This window comes from Octopus bimaculoides, chromosome 4 (assembly GCF_046866305.1).
Source record: "Octopus bimaculoides isolate indiv1 chromosome 4, ASM4686630v1, whole genome shotgun sequence".
Classification (NCBI taxonomy): Eukaryota; Metazoa; Mollusca; class Cephalopoda; order Octopoda; family Octopodidae; genus Octopus; species Octopus bimaculoides.
Window position 1 is genome coordinate 126,811,835 of NC_142931.1, and position 26,121 is coordinate 126,837,955.

At 38.6% G+C, this 26,121-nt stretch overlaps 1 protein-coding gene across 1 annotated transcript in view; it reads right to left on the bottom strand.

The window, feature by feature from the left end:
• Nucleotides 1–24,883, bottom strand: part of LOC106871549 (chitinase-3-like protein 1) — a 108,393-nt gene extending 83,510 nt beyond the window's left edge. The window contains exon 1 of the mRNA XM_089351421.1: nt 24,690–24,883. The gene's annotated coding sequence lies outside the window, so the exon portion shown is untranslated. The remainder of the gene's footprint in view (nt 1–24,689) is intronic.
• Between the last annotated feature and the right edge of the window lie 1,238 nt (nt 24,884–26,121).

Consider the following 26,121-nt stretch of genomic DNA (forward strand, 5'->3'; position numbering starts at 1 on the left):
TATATGGAATATCTTGGTATATACCTTTGTTACTCTTGTGTTGATGCTATGAGCTATTTAGAAGAACAGGGAGCATTCTGGTGTATGTGCCATTCAGAGTTTTCTTTATGAAGACTGTTAAGTGTCCATGTTATCAAATCATGAACTGAAATTGATTCAATTGCAGCTCTAAAGAGGCCTATTTTAGTTTATCATGGAGGATAAAATTTCTATATTCATCCAATCAGTTAAACATTCTCCCTACTGAACAAATCCTGATTTCAGATTTGGAGACATAACTTCCAAGATATTTGTAGTTCTCCACACTTTTGACTTCACCATTCAAAGAATGTAAGCTTTCAGTTCCATTTTGGTTGTAAGACTTATATTCTGTTTCAGCAGCATTGGATATTGTCCAGTTTCAATGGCATTTTTATCCAGACCTGACAAATACAAATACTCCTATCATTCTGAAATGAACATAAGCATAATGTATACACTAGTTTAACAAGACAGACAAAAGAAAAAAAAATACTGAGCCCAATAAGAACTTGCCATTAACTAACTTCCATCCAGTGGTGGTGTAACTATGTCAATAAATGTAAAGAAATGTAAAGAAAATTTTAACATCTCAAGAAATATATGGAATGTGAGTTTAATGATTTTTATGTGTTTTTAAATGACTAAAATGGTTTTCTCATGATGTCATTGCTTTGGTTTCAAAACACTGTCTTTGATAAAGTCTCTTGCATAACAACTATAACTACGAAGTACATTTATTTTGATGAAGTGTGTTATAGTTTGACATGTTTTCCTTTGTTAAGGTCTGTTAGCTCCTTTTGCATAATTATATAAAACTCAGAAATAAAGATATTTTCTATCTCTGAGTTCTTTGCTGAAGTTATTATAATAATGTCACATCGCCATTGCATTTGCAAAATATATTATTTCACGGTGTATATCTGTGTGTGAGTTGCGTGTTGTATGTATGTGTGTGTGTGTGTGTGTGTGTGTACTCCTACATTCATATATACATACGATATTTCCCAGCATATAACACATTTATTCCAACAATCTTACCTGTCTATTATATAACAATAGACAGAACATTTATTTCTTTCCCTTTTTTTTTTTGTTAGATTTCTTTTAGGTAATATGTAACCTTAAATTTACATAAGTATTGATTTTCATCTGTTTTATTTTTCTCCTAAATATACCTTTCGAACTTATGGTGTGTGTGTGTGTGTGTGTGTGTGTGTGCGTGTGCGTGCGTGTGCATGTGCATGCATGTGCACACGTGTGTGTGTGTGTGTGTGTGTGTGTGTGTGTACATGTGTATGAGTGTGTCTATGATTTTTCACACTGGGAAAATATGGTGGCATATATAATACATGTTTAACATGTAAATTTATGATGATTTCTCCTTCCATGAAATAACCAATTTAACTGATGATTTCTCTATTGTTTGATTCTCAAAAATATTTCATATTTGCTATCTGTGATTTCCTACTCACACCAAAACATTAATAATTTAATATTATCAATGATAGTTGGTATTTTTTTGTTCTTTACCAACATCGTGTGTTTAGGTGGATGCATGCATGTGGTTTTTCGTATGTGCATGTCATAGTTTATTCTTACTAAACTGTTAGAAATGTGTCACTTGTTCTATGTATGTTTGTAAGTGCGTGGGGGGGGATGACGTGAATGGGGAGAGGAGTAATTGCCTCTCTCTCCTGGGTGCAGTTATGAAGCAACATATAAATTTTCTCTGGACTGTCATATCTGTTAATTAATGAGGGGCTGCCATAAGTGTCATTGCTTTCTCAGGGCTGAGAACCTTTGTTATGTCATTCTGTTTGTGTGTGTGTGTGAACTGACTAGTTAATTCTTACTATGAGGACTTGGTCTGGCTAAATAGGAATGAGATTTAATACATAATCACGGGTCTCAATCCTACTGTATGACATCATCAGGCAAGTGTCTTTTGTTGTAGCTTTAAATCAACTCAAACCTTGTGAATAAATGAAAGTAGGACAAGGGCTAGGGCTTAGGGTCAGGCTTAGAAACTATGTAGACAGCTACATAAAAACCGTGCTGAAGGCTATCGGATAGTCTATACCTGTAATTCAATGATATGGCCTTGTCATACGTTGTGTCATGCTGGTTATGCATTGAGTGTACACATATCTCTGGAATACTCAGCCACTGACATGCTAACTTAACAAGTAAATAATTCAGTTCATCAAATAACTGAAAACTCAAAACGGAAGAACATCTATTTACTTAACTGTTACTAAGAGCTGCAACTATAGTCTGTCCTCTGTGTGTGTATGCATGTCTATGAGGAATTGTATATTACTGTGTGTATATATTTATGTGAGTTTTTCTGTTATTGTGGTGTGAGTGTGTGTGTATGTGTGTGTGCGTGTTATGTGTGAGTATGTGTATGTGTGTGTTTTTGTGTATGTGTGTGAGGAGGTGCATTTGTTTTTTGTTTGTTTTCTGTTTGATCTTGTTGTTGGTTGTTTTTTTTTTTTTTTTAAATAAACTTCATTGTTGAAATATATGGAGCATTTTTGTTTCTTATTCATCATCATCATCTTCATCATCATCGTTTAACACCCATTCTCCATGCTGACATGGGTTGGATGGTTTGACATGGAACTGACTTGCAGGAAGCTGTCCAGACTCCGATTGTGTGTGTGTATGTGTGTGTGTGTGTGTGCATGCGTGTGTAGGTATGACGTGAATGGGAAGAGGAGTAATTGCCCCCCCCCACTCACATATATATATATATATATATATATATATGTATGTATATGTTTGTGTGTCAGTGTTTGTCACCCCCACCTCCACTATTGCTTGACAACTGATGTTAGTGTGTCTACATTCTCATAACTTAGTAGTTCGGCAAAAGAGACCAATAGCATAAGTACTAGGCTTACAAAGAATAAGTACTGGGATTGATTTGTTCGTCTGCTCCAGCATGGCTGCAGTCAAATGAATGAAACAAATAAAAGAGTAAAAGAATATACGTAGAAAAATATAAGATTTACACAGATATAAGTCAGAACTTGTGATCCACCTGCAAACCTTTTACTTTGGAAATTTTTGCCCACCACACTAAAAAGTTTCCCCACCCCTGCATTAGATAAGGGATTACGGCAGCAATTGGACAGAATCATTACCATACTTGGCAAAATACTGAGTGGCATCTTGTCTGTCTTTACATTCTGTATTCAAATGCTGCTGAGGTCAGCTTCATCTTTCATCTCTCATCCTTTTGGCATTGATGAAAACAATTACCAGTTAAGCATTGAGGTTGATGTAATCAACTTGCCTCTTAACTTAAAAATGCTTGCCTTGAGCCAAAATTTCAAACCAAAATATGATGTATGGGATTATGTGCCACAAGGGAATGATATTGCAACATAGTAGATTAATGGTTGAAATTTGCATAAACCTTTCATCAGTACAGATGTGGATGTATGGTAAAAAAATTTATTTCCCATTCACATGGTCTCTGGTTCAGTCCCATTGCATGGCACATTGGACAAGCATTTTGGACTAGGGCTGTGGGCCATCCAAAGCCTTGTTAGTGGACTCGGCGGGGAAAAACTGAAAGAAGCCTGCCGTTTGCGTATATATCATCAACATTACTTTATGTCCATTTTCTATGCTGGCATGGGATGGACGGTTTGACAGGAGCCATCCAGGTAGAAGGCTACACTGTCTATTTTGTCATGGTTTACGTCAGGATGTCCTTCCTAACACCATAACACCAACCACCCCGTAGAGTGGACTGAGTGGTTTGTGTGTGTGTGTGTGTGTGCGCGTGCGCGCAGCCCTATAAGCTTTTGTGTTGTATTTATCCACCCCATACACACGCACACCATTAGACAATGAGGGTTAGTTTGTTGATGACCCCGTAACTTAAATGTTTGGTAAGAAAAAAGAGACGATAAAATAAGAACCAAACTAAAAAAAGGGGGGGGAGGAAATATTGGAGTCGATTTGTTTGGCTAAAACCCTTGAAGGCGGTGCCCCAGCATGGCCACAATCCAATGGCTAAAATAAGTAAAAGATTTTATATCTATATCTCGAGGTCAAGCTAAACAGTTCTGAAATTTATTCGGTGAGATGCTAGTAAATAAGGGGAACAACTTCATTCAAGGGACATAACTATTTCTAATCCTGCTTGCAAGATTCTTGTCAATGATTGTTTGATTGTCCAACGAGTTAATTTATATAAAATGCTGCCCCAATTAATTCAAACAAAAAAATTTCATTACTAAAAATAAAAAATAAAAGAACTGCTTTTATTTATTTACCAACTCGTCACAAATTTTAGTGAAAAAAAAAAAACGAATAAAATGTTTAATATCATTTAGAAACTTCCAGTGACGTGATTTCGTCTTTTTTATTTTTTTTTATGGTTGAATCCGAAGTTGTTGGCACTCCGTCGCTTACGACGTCGAGGGTTCCAGTTGATCCTATCAACGGAACAGCCTGTTCGTGAAATTAACGTGCAAGTGGCTGAGCACTCCACAGACACGTGTACCCTTAAAGTAGTTCTCGGGGAGATTCAGCGTGACGCAGTGTGACAAGGCTGACCCTTTGAATTACAGGCACAACAGAAACAGGAAGTAAGAGTGAGAGAAAGTTGTGATGAAATAGTCCAGCAGGGTTCGCCACCATCCCCTGCCGGAGCCTCGTGGAGCTTTAGGTGTTTTCACTCAATAAACACTCACCGCGATCCTATGACCGCGAGTCCGCTGCCCTAACCACTGGGCCATTGCGCCTCCACGAACTTGAAGTAGATAGAAGTATAAATAATGGCATGTAGAATATTGGGTTTAAAATCCTTTGGGCAGAAAAAGTTAATGGTTGCTCATGAGACTCGGGTCCACGCAAAACGGTGAATTAGTAACGTTTGAATGAAACAGTCGGCACAATATATCTTGCATTTGTTCATGTTCCAGGGCGTGAGTTGCCAGAAGCATTAATCCATCGGATATAATGCTTTGCCTTTTAACTTTTCGGGTTCGATAAATTGAAGCACCAGGCAAGTACGGATGTAGGTATAATCTATTTTACAACTTCTATCACTATTTTAGGAACGTCCGAAATTGGTGTGAGAAACGACGGACAGTTTTCTGAAAATGGAAACTTATTAACGAGTCATCCAAATCGCTTCCCCCTAGACTTTTTTATTGACTACATTCTGCATCCAGTGAACAGCGAAAGCATCAAAGACTGCGTTATCCAATAAATAGAAGAATATGATAAAGAAATGTTGCCGCTATCGTCAACAGGTCAAAGTGAATGTCATTCGATATAAGCTGGGTTGTATAACTGTTGGGAGGCTAATGCATGGGAGATAACTGCTAACTCTTCTCTATACTTGCTTACTTCCCTTGAACTAATAATTGTTTGACTATAAGCACAAGACCTTCAATTTTGAGGAAAAGGGCGGAATCGATGATACCATCGAATTCAGTTTTTGATCAGTGCACTATTTCAGGGGTCAGCGAACAGGGATAAGTTACCCCAAGTGGAGTAAAAATGAAATTCTTGAGAGTAATGAGGACTTATTAGACATAAGTAAAATTATATATAAAAAAAAAAAAAAAACGTGTTCCTTGTTTACGACAGAAATTTTTCTTCTGGCATGACTGCATCTGTCTAATATAATGGACGTGTAAATAGATTCATATAAACAGATTCAATGAAATAGATTCAATAAACCTTTTGAATTCAAAGAATCTATGATTTTCATCTTTTCAAATCAAGTGGGGAAATGTCAAGGTAAATAAATATATTTTGGAGTAATTGGTTAAAGATGTTCTCCGGCCCCTGCTTTATTTTATCAACCCACAAAGGATAAAAAGTAAAATCGGACCTTGGCGGGATTTGAATAATCTTTATTGCAGTATTTCTGACGGTGAAGCAAAGCCTATGTTTTGGCGGGACGAGTGTTAGTTCAAAACGAGGCATAAGTAAATAAACAAGTGAAAAACACAATAAAGTTTTTTAATTAAAACTTCTGTAAACACACACACACACACACACACACACACACACACACACACACACTTACATATACACACACACACATACACACATGCACATACACACATAGACACACACATACTCACATACACATGCACACATACACGCACGCACATACACGCATACAAACACACCCATAGACACACATGCACACGCATACGCACACACACACATACATATATATTATATACAAAAATAAGAGAAATGACCAGCAAAAGTGGACTCCTATATGCTAGAAATAGATGCCGAATCATCTAACCACGAAAAATATGTTCTCAGTAAAAAAATTAGCGACACAACAGACTGTAAAAGAGCAAGACAAATGAAAAAATACTAAATAAAAAAAACGATTAACCTACGTACCATGGTTTCACCTGTTAAAATTTACATAAGTAAATATCTGCAGGATCATTCCTCTTATTTTTGTACGTAATATAATTTTAATCTTCGGATTTTTTTAATATGCTAGACCACTGGTTTTAATTGATTAATATCAATTTCTACCCTTATTAATAAATTTTAAATAATGATGTTCTCAAACCGGTAAATTAGCTGCAAAAATTTATTAACTGCAGAGTTATTTCCGGACGCAGCGCGCCAGATTGAAGACATTTGAAAGGATACACTGAATGTAATATGTAGAACTCTACACGTGCTCCCTTTCGGGTGGATGTAATGTGTCTAGTTCTGGAAATTATATTTTATAAATCGACAGACTACGCTGATGACCCTGCAGATATTTACTTATGTAAATTTTAACAGGTGAAACCATGGTACGTAGGTTAATCGTTTTTTTTATTTAGTATTTTTTCATTTGTCTTGCTCTTTTACAGTCTGTTGTGTCGCTAAATTTTTACTGAGAACATATTTTTCGTGGTTAGATGATTCGGCATCTATTTCTAGCATATAGGAGTCCACTTTTGCTGGTCATTCCTCTTATTTTTGTATGTAATATAATTTTAATCTATGGATTTTTTTAATATGCTAGACCACTGGTTTTAATTAATTAATATCAATTTCTACCCTTATTAATAAATTTTAAATAATGATGTTCTCAAACCGGTAAATTAGCTGCAAAAATTTATTAACTGCAGAGTTATTTCCGGACGCAGCGCGCCAGATTGAGGACATTTGAAAGGATACACTGAATGTAATTTGTAGAACTCTACACGTGCTCCCTTTCGGGTGGATGTAATGTGTCTAGTTCTGGAAATTATATTTTATAAATCGACAGACTACGCTGATGACCCTGCAGATATTTACTTATGTAAATTTTAACAGGTGAAACCATGGTACGTAGGTTAATCGTTTTTTTTATTTAGTATTTTTTCATTTGTCTTGCTCTTTTACAGTCTGTTGTGTCGCTAAATTTTTACTGAGAACATATTTTTCGTGGTTAGATGATTCGGCATCTATTTCTAGCATATAGGAGTCCACTTTTGCTGGTCATTCCTCTTATTTTTGTATGTAATATAATTTTAATCTATGGATTTTTTTTAATATGCTAGACCACTGGTTTTAATTAATTAATATCAATTTCTACCCTTATTAATAAATTTTAAATAATGATGTTCTCAAACCGGTAAATTAGCTGCAAAAATTTATTAACTGCAGAGTTATTTCCGGACGCAGCGCGCCAGATTGAGGACATTTGAAAGGATACACTGAATGTAATTTGTAGAACTCTACACGTGCTCCCTTTCGGGTGGATGTAATGTGTCTAGTTCTGGAAATTATATTTTATAAATCGACAGACTACGCTGATGACCCTGCAGATATTTACTTATGTAAATTTTAACAGGTGAAACCATGGTACGTAGGTTAATCGTTTTTTTTATTTAGTATTTTTTCATTTGTCTTGCTCTTTTACAGTCTGTTGTGTCGCTAAATTTTTACTGAGAACATATTTTTCGTGGTTAGATGATTCGGCATCTATTTCTAGCATATAGGAGTCCACTTTTGCTGGTCATTCCTCTTATTTTTGTATGTAATATAATTTTAATCTATGGATTTTTTTTAATATGCTAGACCACTGGTTTTAATTGATTAATATCAATTTCTACCCTTAATAATAAATTTTATATATTATATATGTGTGTGTCTACGTATATACACACACACACACACCACGCATGTAGGTGTGTGTGCGTGCACGTACACATACGCACATACACACTCCACTGTGTGTGAGTGTGTGTGGGGTGTCTGTGTCTGTGTATTCACCACACCGCATGACAACCGATGTTGGTGTGTTTACGAATCCGTAACTTAGCGGTTCTGCAAAAAGAGTCCGATACAATAAGTAACATGCTTTTAAAGCAGATAAGTACCGGGATCAATTCATTCGAATAAAAATTCAAGTTGGTGCCCCAGCATGGCCGCAATCTAATGACTGAAACAAGTAAAATGATTTTTAAATAAATAAAAAAGATTAGCAATGAGCACTGAATCTGTGGAACTCCAGGCTTGTGAGGCTCGTGGAGGCTCGTGTGGGTCGTGCGGCCTATGAGGCCCCTAGGCCTAAGGGAACCTTAGACTAGTAGGTCCACCCGGTCAACCTTAAAACAGCACTGTCGTCACTTAAGGACAATCAAGGAATTGCACAAATCCTGGATTAACACAAAACGTGTCATAAAACGTGCCTTCTTTTAGTTGTTCGCTTCCTGGTTGGAAATGTATTATCAGGGCAGGTCCATTTTCACTGCACTCACTCACTGGTCATAAAACACAATCTAAGACAGCTCACACACACACACCCGCCTCTACCATTCACCTTTCTCAAATGGTACTTAAGGAAGTTGGTGACTACTTGTCTAGTGGGGAAAACCAGGTGTCGCCAAACTATCAATCATCTTCTACACGATAATCATCCTAATTGAAGAAGGCTATCTGGCCTTCCGTTTCAAAAGGTGACAAATCTATTTTTACTGTAATCAGCTCTGCCCTACACGTGATAGCAACTGTTCGATACAAACCAGTATATCGGCAGAGAATGGACATTGAACGAGACCGTCGTGCAAATGAGGGTGAGACGAGTCGTTGCAAGAAGCCTTTATCGAGTCGGTAAGAAGAAAAAGGAAAAAGAAAAAAAGAAAAAGAAATCAGTTGTTCCAAACTGAAAACTAGAAGATTCGATGAGGACACAGAAAGTACGTCGCCCAACTTGTCAGCGAAACCACCACCATCACAACAATAACAACAAACAGCAATGGAGTGAATCAACTGACTGCCATTATAAATATCATATAACACACACACTCTCACACATCCACACTTAGATACAGACACGTACAAACACAGGTTCAAAGAAATGTACATAGACATACATACATATATACATACAGACACACACACATGCGCGCACATACAACACTCACACACATACAAATACATACGCACATACACATGCAAACACATACACATAAACACATATATACACGCGCACACACTCACAAACACATAAATATACATATACATGCGCACACACAGACACACACACAATGCAATCGTGATGTCATAAGAATTCGAGAGAGTGCAAAATAATTCCCCTTAGAACTGGTTATCGAAGTACATAAATGTTGGTTGAGAAACCCCCTTGTATGGAAAAGCCTTTGACCTTTTCTTTCCAGAAGGGGTTTTAAACCAATATTTCCTTTTTCTTTTTCTTTTCATGTTACTGCCCACACAGAGAGGACAAACAAGGACAGACAAACGGATTAAGTCGATTATACCGACCCCAGTGCGTAACTGGTACTTATTTAATCGACCCCGAAAGGATGAAAGGCAAAATCGACCTCGGCGGAATTTGAACTCAGAACGTAGCGGCAGACGAAATACCGCTAAGCATTTCGCCCGGCGTGCTAACGTTTCTGCCAGCTCGCCACCTATTGGTTTTAAAACAATATTTCCATGTTGGTATTCATAGCATTTATGTGCTTCGCGAACCAATTCCAAAGCACAGGTTTATATATATAAATATACGATCATCTTTCTCTTCCTCTACGGACGTTCAAAGGACTGGACGTTTTTTTTCTCTCTCTTCTATCTTTTCTCTTTTCTATTTTTGGTTTATAGGGGCTTTGCTTTTTTTTTCCTTCATTCTTTACAAGCTTATAAACAGGTCTTTGTTATCTTTGTCAGAGGAATAAACTCAGATACAGAAATCAACGGAGATAATGAGTCTCGTTAAAACGGACTCCTCGCGACGACTAGAATACCTAATGGTTCACTTTTGCTCTTTAGGTCTACATCCCACAATCTCATCACTTTTTCTAAAAAGCATGGGTTAAGAAGCTCTCTTGGCAATCGCGTAGTTTCAAGTTCAGTCCCATTGTGTGACACCATGGGCAAGCGTCTTCTACTATAACTCCGGACCGACCAAATACCTTGTGAATAAACTTGACAGACGGAAACTATGTGGAAGCCTGTCGTGCGTGTGTGTGTGTGTGTGTGTGTGTGTGTGTGTGTGTATGTGTATGCATGTTTGTACTTGTTCCCTCCTCTCCCTGCACAGCTTGACTTTGCCTTTCATCCGGGGTCGATTTTGTCTTTCATCCTTTCGATAAAACACGTACCAGTTGAGTACTGGCCTTGTGCTAAAATTTGAAACTAATATCTGACCAAGGTTTCTTCGTTCTGCAGTATTTGGTATATCATTCTCTAGATGTTAATTTTCATTGTTCAACAGTTGATGAATTTCCTTTCATCGTTTCTAAAGAGTTTGATCTACCGAAACCGATAAACTTTTTCTTTATATTTACCATTTTTGCCAGACTTTCCTTCAATTTTTGTCTTATCTCTTCTTCAACAGCCTGTTATCTTCTGTGTACAAAGATTTATTCTTTGAAGATCATCCCAACATCTTTCTTTCACCAAGTTCTTTGCAGTTAACACTTATTCCTCTTAGATCATTACTGAGCTACTTAACTTAATTCTCCAGTCTCATTTTCCACTATGTGTCTTTGATTCTCTTTCTCTTCTTCTTCTCTCCGCTCCTTTCAACTCCAAGAATTTACCACAGCCACAGCGGCTACACAGTAAATGAGATCATTTCTTCTGTTATATTTTCAACTTTGATTTTCACTAATAACTTAATTCAGCTTCTTTACAGCTTTAACTAGCTTTTCACTTTCAAATCATCTCAAAGCTGATAATTTCGTTCAATTTCTACACCCTGTCCCATTCAAATGTTGAAGTAAGTTTCTTTCATCTTCTATAATATTCCTTTCCCCCTATGAAGTAAGACCTTGTTTCCACACTCATCACTACTTTTTTTTTTTTTTACCCCCAGATGATTCTCTCTTTTACTCTCTTTTACTTGCTTCAGTCATTTGACTGCGGCCATGCTGGAGCACCGCCTTTAGTCGAGCAAATCCACCCCAGGACTTATTCTTTGTAAGCCTAGTACTTATTCTATTGGTCTCTTTTACCGAACCGCTAAGCTGTGGAGACGTAAACACACCAGCATCGGTTGTCAAGCGATGTTGGGGGGGGGACAAACACAGACACACAAACACACATACACATATATATATACATATACATATACATATATACGACGGTCTTCTTTCAGTTTCCGTCTACCAAATCCACTCACAAGGCTTTGGTCGACCCGAGGCTATAGTAGAAGACACTTGCCCAAGGTGCCACGCAGTGGGATTGAACCCGGAACCATCTGGTTGGTAAGCAAGCTACTTACCACACAGCCACTCCACTGATCTTTTTGTAATTCCTTGTTCAATTTCCTCTTCTATTGACCCATATCCTTCATCTTCCACACAGAGGCGTTACCAGGTTCTAAAGTTGTTATTTAGCTTCAAATAAACCCTGATACTGCAAACGTATCATCAAAAACATTTCAGCCTTCAGCAAACCGTCTTTTTAGGGATAATCTAGGACATTACATACAATGGGCGTATGATTTAGGTAGAGGGATACTTTGGTTGCTATTTTTAGCGTGTCGAGCGATCAGGTAGAGGCTCTTTCATTGGTTCGATTTCGTGATGAGATTTTTTTTACACATATATGTAATATGTATATATATATCATCGGCAGAAGTTAGAGAGTAAGTCAAAAGCTGAGAGTTTCGTGTATTGGCACCTATCAAACACGAATCTGTCCATTGTCACTCTGTAACTTCTGACGAAATAACTTCTAAAATACAAAATCTTGTCAAAAACGTTAAGAATAAACCCTGTTCTATGTGACATATTCTACCAGTATCGGAAGTTTGAAAGTGTTTAGTTAAAAAAAAAATTAATTAAATAATCTGTACGTCAAAGTCAACCTCGGAAGAATTTGAATTCAGGGGATAAAGACAGACGAAATACCGTTAACGTTTCTGCCAGCTCGCCACCATAGAAAAATAAGCATTCATTTTAGAAATATATTCTTTATTCTTATTGATGAAGCATCATTCCCTTACTTCTTTACTTACTGACATGAAATTTCGTAATATTTTACCTCATAACTCTTTTTCTACTAATTTTTGCTCAATGCGACTAGCGGTTCTGAATTCCTCATGCATTTTTCTATCATTTAAGCCCAAGAAAAGTATTCTTTTAATTTAAAATTAAGAAATTTATGTTGATTGAAGATGAATATCTGCCTTACTGCTCCCATTGAGGTGGCAGATATTTTGATGTAACTTTTTCTGTTGAACCAAATCTCAAACTATTTATGCCAAAGTGTAGCTGAGGAGGTGTCCCCTTTAAAACTATTAACAGTTTGCAATTTAGTTGAGAACTTAATTAGTGGTGAAGCTTGGAAGCTACTGCAACTGACGAAATGGTGGACTTAAGAATATATTCAACCACTACCGTAGTTGAATGATAAGTTGAAAAATTAATTTTCATCTAACATTACACTCATAAAGATGCCTGTGGTGATAACGAGACTTAACCATCTCTTTTTTCTTTTTATCGAAATACCATCTGTGGGGGAGCAAGCAGCCAAGTCTAAAGGAGCCCTTTTGTCAAATCGGTATTTCACTGTCTCAAGTTATCATCATCATCATCATCATTATCATCATCATCATCATCATCATCATCATCATCATCATTATTAAAGGCGTTGAGCTGGAAAAATCGTAAGCACGCCGGACAAAATGCTTACGTGTATTTCGTCCGGCTCTATGCCTTCTGAGTTCTAATCCCACTGAGCTCAACTTTGCCTTTCTTTGTCTTGGGGTGGTCAACTTTGCCTCTCATTGTTTTGAGGTGGTCAACTTTACCTTTCATTGTTTTGGGGTATCAATCAGACACTAGGATCGAACCTATGTTATCGACTAAACCCATCCAGTAAATATTCCTGGCCGTGTGCCAAAATTAAACAGAGTTATTAATTACTAAAACTATTGATTAGTTAGCAGGGAAGTTGTCTTGAGGTTCGGTAACAACAAGTCTCCTCAAATCTCAAGAATCTTTCTGAGATTTCTTACAGAATACAGGATTGCATTTTTCTTGAGGTCGACAATGCATGTCCCAATTCGAATGTCCTCAAGTCTCTTGTGTAGCAGTTTAGATGTTGTGCCAAGTGCACCAATTACCTCAGTGATAACCACCGTCTTTATCTTCCACACTCTCTTCATCCCTCTGGTTACGTCCTGGTATTTTTTTCAATTTGTTTGATATCCACTTTATATTATTGCAAACATCATGATCTCACACATTTTTTTTTTTTTTCTGGTCCTTTTTTCATATCAGGTCTTGTTGCTTTAATAGTATTTTCAGCTCTTATGGAGAAGTCTCATAAAATCCTTTAACGATTGTTCTTTTATCACAGCTTCTGGCTTGTGTCCATACTAATTTTCTACTGCTTCGAATCCACACGCTGGACTAACATCACAATTCCCTCTTTACAGATACAGTCATGCTTATATTTATACTCTTTTTGTGCTAGCTTACCATATTCACTCAAAAGAAGTATTATTGATAATATCTCATATTTTGATTTCTTACTGTTACCAGGGCAGACACGGTCAGTTTGTGATATTCTATATATATATTTAAAAGAGCAATATCTACAGCTATTATATGTATCTGTATGGATTATACAGAAATGTGGCCTGAGAGTTTATTGTAAGGGTCAGCTCAATGGCCAGTACTCTGTTTTACAGTGGGCCAGGTTATACAGGGCGATATCAGGTATTTTCCCTGTCGGAATAACTTCCCATTTATTTCTACTAATAGATGAGGGAGCAAAGAGATCTATTCTCGGGTAAATTGGAGAACAACATGTTCTGTGCGGTTGAATAGAATACAATCATTTTTTTTCCTTTTCATACATTTATACATTATTTTCAAAATTGCTTTCTGTAAATTGTTTTTCAGCAAAATCATTTAGTGGGAGAACTTATGTTACTGCGGCATAACGTTTCTTTGTATTACGAATGAATCTATTACTAGAAAGCTGGTGAGCTAACAGACTCGCTAGCACGCCGGACAAAATGTTTAGCTGCATTACTTCAATTTTACATTCTGAGTTCAAATTCTGCCAAGGTTGACTTTGTATTTTATCTTTCGGGGTCGATAAAATAAAGTACCAGTCAAGCTTTGGGGTCAATATAATCGACAAGCCTCTCTCCCAAAATTACTGCCCTTGTGCCAATAATCTTTTCTACTCTAGGCACAATGCTCGAAATTTTGGGGGAAGGGGCCCGTCGATTAGATTGACCCCAGTACACAACTGGTACTTAATTTATCGACCTCCAAAGGACGAAAGACAAAGTCGATCTCGGTGGAATTTGAATTCAGAACGTAAAGACAGACGCTAAACGTTTTGCCCGGCGGGCTAACATTTCTGCCAGCTCACCGCCTTCCTTGTGCCAATAATAGAAAAAAGAAAAGAGGCAGCGAGCTGGCAGAATCGTTAGCGCACCAGACAAAATGCTATCCGGCATTTTTACGATCTGAGTTCAAATTACTCCTCCCCTCAAAATGGCTAGTTTTGTGCCAAAATTAAAAAGAATTATTAGTTGTATTCGTATTATTGCAGCTTCTGCTTTGGTTGGTTCTTAAGTGTGTAAGTTATATGTATTGTAGGCACAGCGCATTATTTCTTGGCTGCAAGAACTCTATGCTAGCTTTTGTGCAGTACTTAAGGCCATCTACAGGCTGTACAAAACAGCTAATGGAATATCCGCTATGACATATTATTGGTGGAAGTAAGGTAATGGAATAAATAACGAAGGGCCTCTACGATTAACCCTAATACCAACAAAGAAGAATGTTAAAATTGGAGCGTTAAACTCGGTGTGTTAACAAAGTGAATTTCAAGTTGAGGATAAATAATCGATAGCATATCAAATTAGAGGCTTGCCATTTTGCTAGAAAGAGTAGTCACAGTTTGTAATAAGAAAGACGCTATAGTGGGGCAGATAATTGAGTGTGTTTCATATGTGGAGAGAACAATAACCTCCATTCATTACATGTCTATGAGATTATATAGAAATGTGACTTGCTGAACATTACAGTGCGGCTGCAGCTTCATAGTTTGTACTTGCAAGTTCTAGCTGCTTTTGTTTGTGTTGTCTGCCATTCCATTGATCGGGTTCAACGTCCTGTGAGTGAAACTTAGATGAGAGTGAGAGATTAAACGTGGCTGAATGAAATTATTCTACCTTTCTTTTTCTTTAAGCAGTCATCTGCCATATAATCTTTTATTTCTTTTCCCTTTTTTCATTAATAATTTTAAATCGAACTTTGTCAATGAAATAACAGAATTTCATCGAAACCTTCTTTAATATATACAAAAAATTTTTTTTTAAATCAACGAACACCCTAAAACCATTTCACACACACGCACACACGTGCGCGCGCGCATAGCCTGTGACATCACATGCACACGCCTTCATTCATACGCTCACATTTAACTCCTACGCGCGCGCGCGCACAGCCACACACATACAGCCACACACACACACATGTATCTGGCAAATAGCTAAAATTAATCATTCAAAAAGTGAAATATATGCAAAGCTTGCAGAAAATAGAATAGTACAAAAAAGGTATATTATTCAGAATTTTAAATAATTTTTGTAATATTTTGTTCATTAAAACATTAGCGGCAAAATGCTTTGTAGCATTTTCTCCGGACCATTACATTCTGAGTTCAAATCCTGCCGAGGACAACTCTGCCTTTTATTCTTTCGGCGTCGATAAGATACGTACCAGTCGAGCACTGGGGTCGATATAATCGACTAGCACTTCCCCACAAAATTACAGAAAGAATTATCATTGTTGTTATTCCGCCGAGGTCGACTTTGCATTTCGTTCGTTAGGGCTCGATGAAATAAGTACCACTTGTGTACTGGGGTCGAGGTAATCGACTATCCCCCTTCCCCCAAATTTCAGACCTTATGCCTAATAGTTGATAGGATTATTATTATTATTACCTCCGCCTTCGCTAAGGCGGAGGTATTGTTTCAGTCGTGTTTGTTTGTTTGTTTGTCCGTGAACAAGATATCTCAAGAACCGCTGGATGGATTCGGATGAAACTTTCAGGGATGTTTGGCCTCGTGACTGGCACGAACTGATTAGATTTTGAGATTGATCTGGAACCGGGTAAGGGTTCTGGATTATTTTTCCTGTTTTCTTACTTAATTTTCTTGAGAGCAGTCGAGTTCACTTTTACTACTCTTGTTTGTGAGAGCAGTCGAGTTTATTTCAGATATTCTCATTCTAAAAATCACCTCTGGCTAATCGTTGAGAGGACGTTGGTGTTGCCTTGGCGGAGGTTTGCACTTTCTGAGTGCTCTTGTTATTGTTATTACCAGTATTTCTTCCGGCTCTTTACAATCTGAGTTCAAATCCCGCCGAGGTCGACCTTAACTTTCACTCATCGAGATCGATAAAAGAAAGTGCCAGTTAAGTACTGGAGTCGATGTTATCAACTAATCCCACCCACCCCTAGAAGTGCTGGCCCTGAGTCAAAATTTTAAATCATAATTCGTTTGATGATTATTGTTGTTGTTGTTGTTGTTGTTGTTGTTGTTATTAGTTACTTAACAGAAACGTTAGCGAATCAAATTAAACGATGTGTGTGTGTGTGTGTGTGTGTGTGTGTGTGCTTGCGTGGAATGGTTTAAAACAGTGGTTCCCAAAGTGGGCAGTACTGCCCCCTTGGGGGCGGTGGAAAGATCCGGTGAGGGAGCGTTGAAGAAAAGTGGGATGGTCATGGGGGTGGTCATGGGGGTGGCCAAAATGGGATGATAGATGTTAAGAAAAATATATACTCTTTTACTCTTTTACTTGTTTCAGTCATTTGACTGCGGCCATGCCGGAGCACCGCCTTTAGTCGAGCAAATCGACCCCAGGACTTATTCTTTGGAAGCCTAGTACTTATTCTATCGGTCTCTTTTTGCCAAACCGCTAAGTTACGGGGACGTAAACACACCAGCATCGGTTGTCAAGCGATGTTGGGGGGACAAACACAGACACACAAACATATACACACACATACATATACATACATATATATATATATATATATATATATATATATATATATATATATATATATATACATATATACGACGGGCTTTTTCAGTTTCCGTCTACCAAATCCACTCACAAGGCTTTGGTCGGCCCAGGGCTATAGTAGAAGACACTTTGCTCAAGGTGCCACGCAGTGGGACTGAACCCAGAACCATGTGGTTGGTAAGCAAGCTAGGTTTCAGTTTTATTTGTGAAATACAGTTGTTTTGAACTTGCTGTAGAAAGTGGATCTATATTTGTAACGGGGAGCGGAAGGGTGGTGGGGGAGAGGGAGGGGCGTTAGGAATGTGGCCTGAAAAAGTTTGGGAACTGCTGGTTTAAAGTATTTGATTTCTTTGATGTTAAAAGGAAGATTTCAATGAAATACTTCGAAGCGTGATTTCTTTCGTAAGTAAAGAAATAAAAGAGAAGGCGAGTAACAAAAGGATTGTCTTAAGGAAAGAAAATGTGGAATAAATCAAATATTTTAGTCGTGTTTCTTTGTGTTCGGAGTTCAAACCCTGCCGGTGTCGATGTTGACGTTCTTTCTCCCGTTGTCCGTAAAATAAGTACCAGCTCAGTACGTAGCTAGATTTTTAAAACATAGCCGAATATAGTAGTATCAGTCAAATACGCAAAAGTGATGCTTAGAAAAAATAGTTTTAATAAAACAACTAACATAAAGGATAGTTATAATAAAAGTACATAAAGGATAGTTATAATAAAAGTACATAAAGGATAGTTATAATAAAAGTACATAAAGGATAGTTATAATAAAAGTACATAAAGGATAGTTATAATAAAAGTACATAAAGGATAGTTATAATAAAAGTACATAAAGGATAGTTATAATAAAATACAATCCAATCTACCGTGTTTGCCGGCGTATAAGACGTATCCTCGCATAAGACGTATCTTCGCATAAGACGTATCTTCGCATAAGACGTATCCTCGCACAAGACGTATCCTCGCATAAGACGCAGCCCGAGTTTTCAAAGCGATTTCGCAGGGAAAAATGAAATTTAGCATCTTTCATAGGCATGGTTGTGTGGTAAGAAGCTTGTTTAAAGGCGGCGAGCTAGCAAAACGTTAGCACGCCGAGCGAAATGCTTAGCGGTATTTCGTCTACCGTTACGTTCTGAGTTCAAATTCCGCCGAGGTCGACTTTGCTTTTCATCCTTTCGGAGTCGATAAATTAAGTACCAGTTGCGTATTGGAGTCGATCTAATCGACTGGCCCCTTCCCCCAAAATTTTGACCTTTTGCCTGGAGTAGAAAAGAATACTGCGACACTGTACGAGAATAAAGTATGAAATCATATAACGTAACTTATTTAAAAAATAAAACAAATATTTCTTAACGGTAATACAGTTATTAAAATAAGACATGTATTAGATTTAAGTAAAGTATACTGGCGAAGAAGGTACTGTGATACGATGTAATGTCTTTGCTTAACTGTTAACGTACCATAAACAATTATTCGCAAATTTGTGCCAGCAGACTGTGATAATTTGGCTTGTTTTGGTATATTTTCTTTGACTAACAACAATTATTATGCTTAGCGGACTTATGTTCATCCGTCACTCTAGCAAACAACGCCTCGATCTCCCACTCGCTTTAAACGCAGGGCAATTTTTATAAAATACATTTAGAAATAAAAAGCGCGTTGTATGCGCCGGCAAATACGGTATATCAGCTTCGGTCCAAAACATTTTCAACAAAACATTTTCATAAGTATGTCCTAAACATCTATGCTTAGGCGTAGGAATGGTTATGTGGTAAGTAGCTTGCTTACGAACCACATGGTTCCGGGTTCAGTCCCACTACGTGGCACCTTGGGCAAGTGTCTTCTACTATAGCCTCGGGCCGACCAAAGCCTTGTGAGTGGATTTGGTAGACGGAAACTGAATGAAGCCCGTCGTATATATGTATATATATATGTGTGTATGTGTGTGTGTGTGTGTGTATATGTTTGTGTGTCTGTGTTTCCCCCCCCCCAACATCGCTTGACAACCGATGCTGGTGTGTTTACGTCCCCGTAACTTAGCGGTTCGGCAAAACAGACCGATAGAATAAGTACTAGGCTTACAAAGAATAAGTCTTGGGGTCGATTTGCTCGACTAAAGGCGGTGCTCCAGCATGGCCACAGTCAAATGACTGAAACAAGTAAAAGAGAGAAAAGAGTGTTTCATACGTTCTGAGTTTTATCGTTTATCTTTTACTTGTTTCAGTCAATTTTGACTACGGCTATGCTGGAGCACCGCCTTGAAGGGTTTTAGTCAAATAAGTCGGCCTCAAGACTTATTTTTTAAAGCTTGGTACTTATTCTGTCGGTACTTTTTGCCGAACCGCTAGATTACGGGGACGTAAGCACACCAACACAGGTCATCGAGCAGTGATGGAGGGCAAACACAGACACAAAGACACATACACATAGATATATACATATATATAAATATATATGCGACGAGCTTCTTTCAGTTTCCTTCTACCAAATCTGTTCACAAGGTTGTGGTCAGCCCGAAGTTATAGTAGAAAACACTAGCCCGAGGTGCTACGTAGTGGGACTGAACCCGAAACCATGTGGTTGAGAAGCAAGCTTCTTACCACGCAGCCACGCCTGCACCTATAAAACTTTCTTTTCATAAGTCCCAAGTTACTTTGGTAGTTGAAAAAAATTGTTAATATGCTTACGTCCCCGTAAGCTAGCGGTTCGGCAAAAGATACCGATAGAATAAGCACCAAGCATCATAGGCGCAGGAGTGGCTGTGTGGTAAGTAGCTTACTTACTTCCGGTAGCTAGCTTCCTGTCTTGCGCATTAGCTGCTTCTAGTTGAACCAAAGTGGACACTGTGTTTAACGCTGTCCAAAATTGAAAATGTGTGAAGTCGACCGAGGTAGGTGGAATTGTTTTTTGAGCTGTGTGTAATTTATTGTGTTTCAATTTTTGTCAGTAAATTTCGTATAGCTCTGGGGCAGTTCCGTTTGCTTTCGGCGGCTTTAAGTTGTTGCTCATTTAGTGAGCAAATTGTGTTTCTCGTTCGTTGTTATTGGTAGGCGTGGTCGAGTCAACATAACGGCGGACTGATTTTTGTGTCTCATTTTGCGAGAATTGTTGTTTTTGTGGGCGTATCTCGCCTCCGAAAAACTTGTGAAAATTCTGCTGCTGTGGCCCTGGATTACATTTATTGGAATACCTTTACTGGAATACTTTTATTTTGGAGTACCTTTATTGGAATACCTATAGGTATTGCTGGTGGCCGGAATTGTGTTGCTGTGACTTAAACTGTCTTCCTTCTTTCCTTTTCTCTGCTCTGTCTTCTGTTCTTTTGTATTTAGTTTGTTTTTTGTGAACTTTTTTGTTGAACTTGTTTGTGAACTATTTTCTGAACTTTTTTGTTGAAGATTTGAACCTTTTTTTTTTTTTTTTGCAAGCATGGCAAAAAAGAGCAACACTGTCTTGGAGTGCGAACTGTGCCCACCCAAGCAGTGGTTGAAAGAAATGGAGGAAAGAACAATGACGCTCCGAACCTACTCAAAGGTGTTGGATAGCGTCACTGTCTTTCCTCAAACTATTATTGAAAAGGAACTTACGAATGTTAATGCCAACTTTAAATATATTTCAAGGGGAGTCAAATATGCAACCGTGTGGTTGCTTTTTGACTCCCCGAGTGAAGCTCGCAAATTTGCGAGTGGGCCCATTGAGGGCAAAGAAATTTTGTTTCTGCCCACATATTGTGGACAAAAAATAACGAGGGCTTGGGTCTGCGGGTTGCCGCCTGGAATAAAGCCCGAGTGGATAGAGGATTCTTTCCGCCGAGGTCTGGGCGGCACCGGAACCAAGCTCCTCAATGTAAAAATTTTGCCAGCAATTGACTGGGAGGGGTCAAAAGCGGTGTTGACCCTTTGGTCCCAGTCGATTGCGAGTCTGGTGTTTCCAGACTTTTTAAGGACGGCTCAGGCAAGGTATCCAGTGATTGTTGAAGGACGCCTTCCTAAATGTCACAAGTGCCTTGAATCCGGCCATTTAAAAAAGAACTGTCCCAAGGGCCGAGGTAAGGCCCCGGAGCAGAGGAAAAAAGAGAATGTGTCCTCCGCCCCACCATTGGAGGGGGAGACGGAGGAAGTCATGGAGGCGGTGGCCTCTACGAATAAAAAGAGGAAGGTAAGCAACGGTGGTTGCTCACCAGGAGAAATAGAGGTTGGGGAAAGGAGGAGGACACCTCGGGTGTGCCGAAAGATGCCCCGACTCCCGCAACCGGTAAAAGGAAAAAAAAGAAAAGGAGAAACGGGAGACGGTCGGCAGACGTGCTGCCGACCGAACCCGTTTGCCCTCCGTTGAGAAGTGTGCCACCGGATCGGGAGGCTCTGTCAGTGGGATTTGTGCCACTGACAGAGCAGGTTGCGGCCTCTCCCGGTGATGAGGAAACGGAGTATATCTTCTGTTACCTCAAGGGAGGGCCCGTTGAAAAGTATCTGGATGATCTATTTGACCGTGAGCGTTACGACTCGGTATGTATAGACCATCCACGTTGGCCTCCGCAGGTGGCTGCGGAGGTCTTAAATCATAGTGAAGTCATGGAGGTCGAAAAGACCTGTCAAAAAGGGGATTTTATTTACGCTCTTCCGGGCTTGCCACTGCGAGATCTCCTGATGGCGACGAGACACTTGCTTGGAGGCCCGGATGAGGAAGATTAGATCTTTAAAAAGAACTTTTATTGAACTTTATTGAACTGCCATTGAATCTTTTACTTTTATTGGATTTGTATTGAACAATGTTTTCGAGGGGTTATCGATCGGCGGGCGTCGGTGCCTCTCATTTTTATTCACCTTTTGTTATCATCCTCATCACATTTATGTCTTTGTCCATCCCGTAGCTACTACTCTATGTACAGCCCTTGTGGCTAATTCAATGAAATAAAGTAGCTTGCTTATCAACCAAATGGTTTGGGGTTCAGTCCCACTGCGTGGCACCTTGGGCAAGTGTCTTCTACTATAACCTCGAGCCGACCAAAGCCTTGTGAGTGGATTTGGTAGACGGAAACTGAAAGAAGCCCGTCGTATATATGTATATATATATATATATATATATATATATATATATATATATATATATATATATATGCATGTATATGTGTGTATATGTTTGTGTGTCTATGTTTGTCCCCCCCCCCCACCCGCCCAACATCGCTTGACAACCGATGGTGGTGTTTACGTCCCGGTAACATAGCGGTTCGGCAAAAGAGACCGATAGAATAAGTACTAGGCTTACAAAGAATAAGTTCTGGGGTGGATTCGTTCGACTAAAGGCGGTGCTCCAGCATGGCCGTAGTCAGATGACTGAAACAAGTAAAAGAGTAAAGGATTAAAGAGTATATATATATATATATATATATATATATATATATATATATATATATATGTAGTATGTATATATTCATATTTATATATTCATATAAATATGCATGTATCTTTGAATATCATAAACATGTGGGTGTAAAGTGATACATGTAGGTGTCTTGTACTTTTATGCAAGTTTGCACACATCTGCGTCTATGTTTATGCATGTACGTATGCGTGAGAGAGAGAGAGAGAGAGAAGGAGAGGAAAGAGAGAGAGAGAGAGAGAGAGAGAGAAGGAGAGGAAAGAGAGAGAGAGAGAGAGAGAGAGAGAGAGAGAGAGAGAGAGAGAGAGAGAGAGAGAGTGAGCCTCTTCATATATGTTTCTGTATGAGAAGGCGAGCAGTCCCGGAACCCGGCCGAGCGGGCGCCGGCGACGACCGGCAGCGGCTGGGACGACGCCGAGCGCGCGGAGGCGCTGCGGCGACGACGACCGCTGCTGCTGCCGGAAGCCGTTTTTCGGCCCGACGCCCGGGTGCGACCTGCGATCGCACGTGTATGTGGGTGTAAAATTAATAATGTATCTTAATGCATTGAAAAATATTATGCAGTAATAAAAGTCAAATGAAATCATTTATTTTAACGGAAACTTTGCGACCGTTGTTTCCTCAAGATTTTTCCTTTCGAGCAATCTGATAAGATATGAATAATCAGTTTTTATTTCCTCTGCTGTCTCATTTACTTATTAGAGTAGATGAAGAATTATTCAGTGGGGAAAAATACTCGAAGTTCATTTTGTATTACATTGTCCCTTTCATAACCATCAGGCAGTTGTCTGATAGTATTGATGAAAGTTATTATGGTGATTCTCACGGTGGATTTTGCAGTGAACTACATCTATCTTTCATGTAATTCACAAATGTTTCGTCAGCCTCGATAGTTAGGTTTACTGCGCGTAAGGTTGACTAACTGCTATTTCATAGATGTGGAGATTAGCACGACGTGACAGAGCCATTTCCTGTAACACTCACAGTACTCGACTTCAAAGTTGCCTGATTAAGATACAGTTTGGTTGGTGCGTTTTTATCGGCATACAGAGATCCCCGACCCTAAAGTCATTCATTGCCAACAATCTCCGTCAACCCGTTTTTAATTGTGACGCTAGACATCCCATTAACTGCATAGTCTAATAAATAGAAAGGACTTTGAGCAAAACACAGAAGTTAATGTTTTCATGCGACATATCTACAATAACGCCAGAACGTTTAACAAGCGCACTTGAGAGTAGTTAGTGCTGTTTTCTTCCCAAAGGCGTACGTTATTAAGAATCTCTATTAATTTGCTTTTAAATGGGATAGTAGATATTCCATTGAATGTACAGTCAAACCAGCAACGCACAAAAGTTAACACTGTTTTATTGTGATCCTACTACACTACCATCAGGATATTTAGCAAGCGTATAGGAGTGCCAAAGCATGTATGAGCGCCAGAAACTTTTAATCATTGTAGAATAGGCAGAATTAACTTTTAATCATTGTAGAATTGGTAGAATAGGTAGAATAGGTTACCATTCACATTCTTTTTTTTTTCCACTGTTCTGAATTCAAATCTCGCTACAGTCAACTTTCTTTTTGCTCCCCCCAACAGTTAATAAAACATGTACCAGTCACACAATGGAATCGACATTTTCCAAAATATGTGATATGTGCCAATATAAGAAATTGTTATAAATGATTGAGGGCAGTCACTGAGAACCAAGTAATATGCCGGTTTCAGTATTCGATCCTCAGAAGGGGAGACGTTGGTAAAAAAGCCAAACCTACCTTCACTTCGGTTTTCGTACTTGTCCTCCACCTATGGCTATGAATGTCGGTACTAACCGAAAGAATACGATCCCGAATACAAGTGGCCAATATTGGAATGGTCATGGGGGATCCTCCGAAGACATTCTGGAGTAATGTTACTCAATAGCTCGGACTTCAGGGAATCTGTCCAGGTCGAGTCACTACTCTGCATTGAGAAGTCACAGCTCTTACATATGTCAATGTAAGAATTACTGTTAATAATTGGGGTCAGTGATTTGGAACGACAGTAGAGCTCCAGTGAAGTACTGGTGACAGGTCAACCAATTAGCTATACCACCTCCTCCTCTTCTGCTGCTGCCGCTGCTAAATTTGGTACATTATATCAACCAACTAAACAGCAAACGCCTCCTCCTCCAAACTTCGTTTACTGCCGTATCAAATCACTCGACTACACCTCATTGGCCGGATTTTATGTAACTGCGGCGTCAATTTTAGAAGCTAGGTCAGGAATTAAAGTAAACTAAAGTGGGTGGTAAAATCGGTGTAGAGTGATGTGAAATATTGGAGTTCGGTTATGAAGTGTTAATTCGCTCCAGATCCATGGTTTTCTACCAGCGTTGGTAATCCTTATCGTTAAAACAGAATGGCTGAGCATCACTGAAATACAGGGTTCAATTTAATGTAAACCCTTATGGTTAATAAAGAAATCATCATCATCATCATCATCATCATCATCATCATCACCATCATCATCACCATCATCATCATCATCATTATTATCATTATTATCATTATTATTATTATTATTATTATTATTATTATTATTATTATTATTATTATTATTATTATTATTATTGTGGTGAGCTGGCAGAATCGTTAGCACACCGTGCAAAATGCGTAGCGGTATCTGGTCTGCCCTTACGTTCTGAGTTCAAATTCCGCCGAGGTTGACTTTGCCTTTCATCTATTCGGAGTCCATGAAATGGGTACCAGTTAGGCACTAGGGTCGATGTAATCGACTTAATACCTTCCCCCAAATTTTAGGCCTTGTGCTTCCAGTAGAAAGGATTGTTATTATTATTATTATTACGCAGTGGCGGTACCATGGCCATTATTATTATTATTACGAGCTGTTAGAATCGTCAGAGCGTCGGAAAAAATGCTTTCCGGATTTTTGTTTTGGCTCTTTACATTCTGAGTTCAGATCTGAAACGTAACCGAAACCGTTAGCCTTAAATGTTCATTCTAATCTTAAATCTTGATCTTAATTTTTAAACTAACCTTAATGCTAACTCTAAATTCTAAATCTTAGACAAAACTTAAACCAAAGAACAAGATCCTACCATTTAACTCTAGATACTAGCTCTTACGGTGCTCCTAAAAAAAGAAAACCTACGCCCTTAAACCACAACGTTATTCGTTAAACCCGGGGACATCAAATACCGGGCCA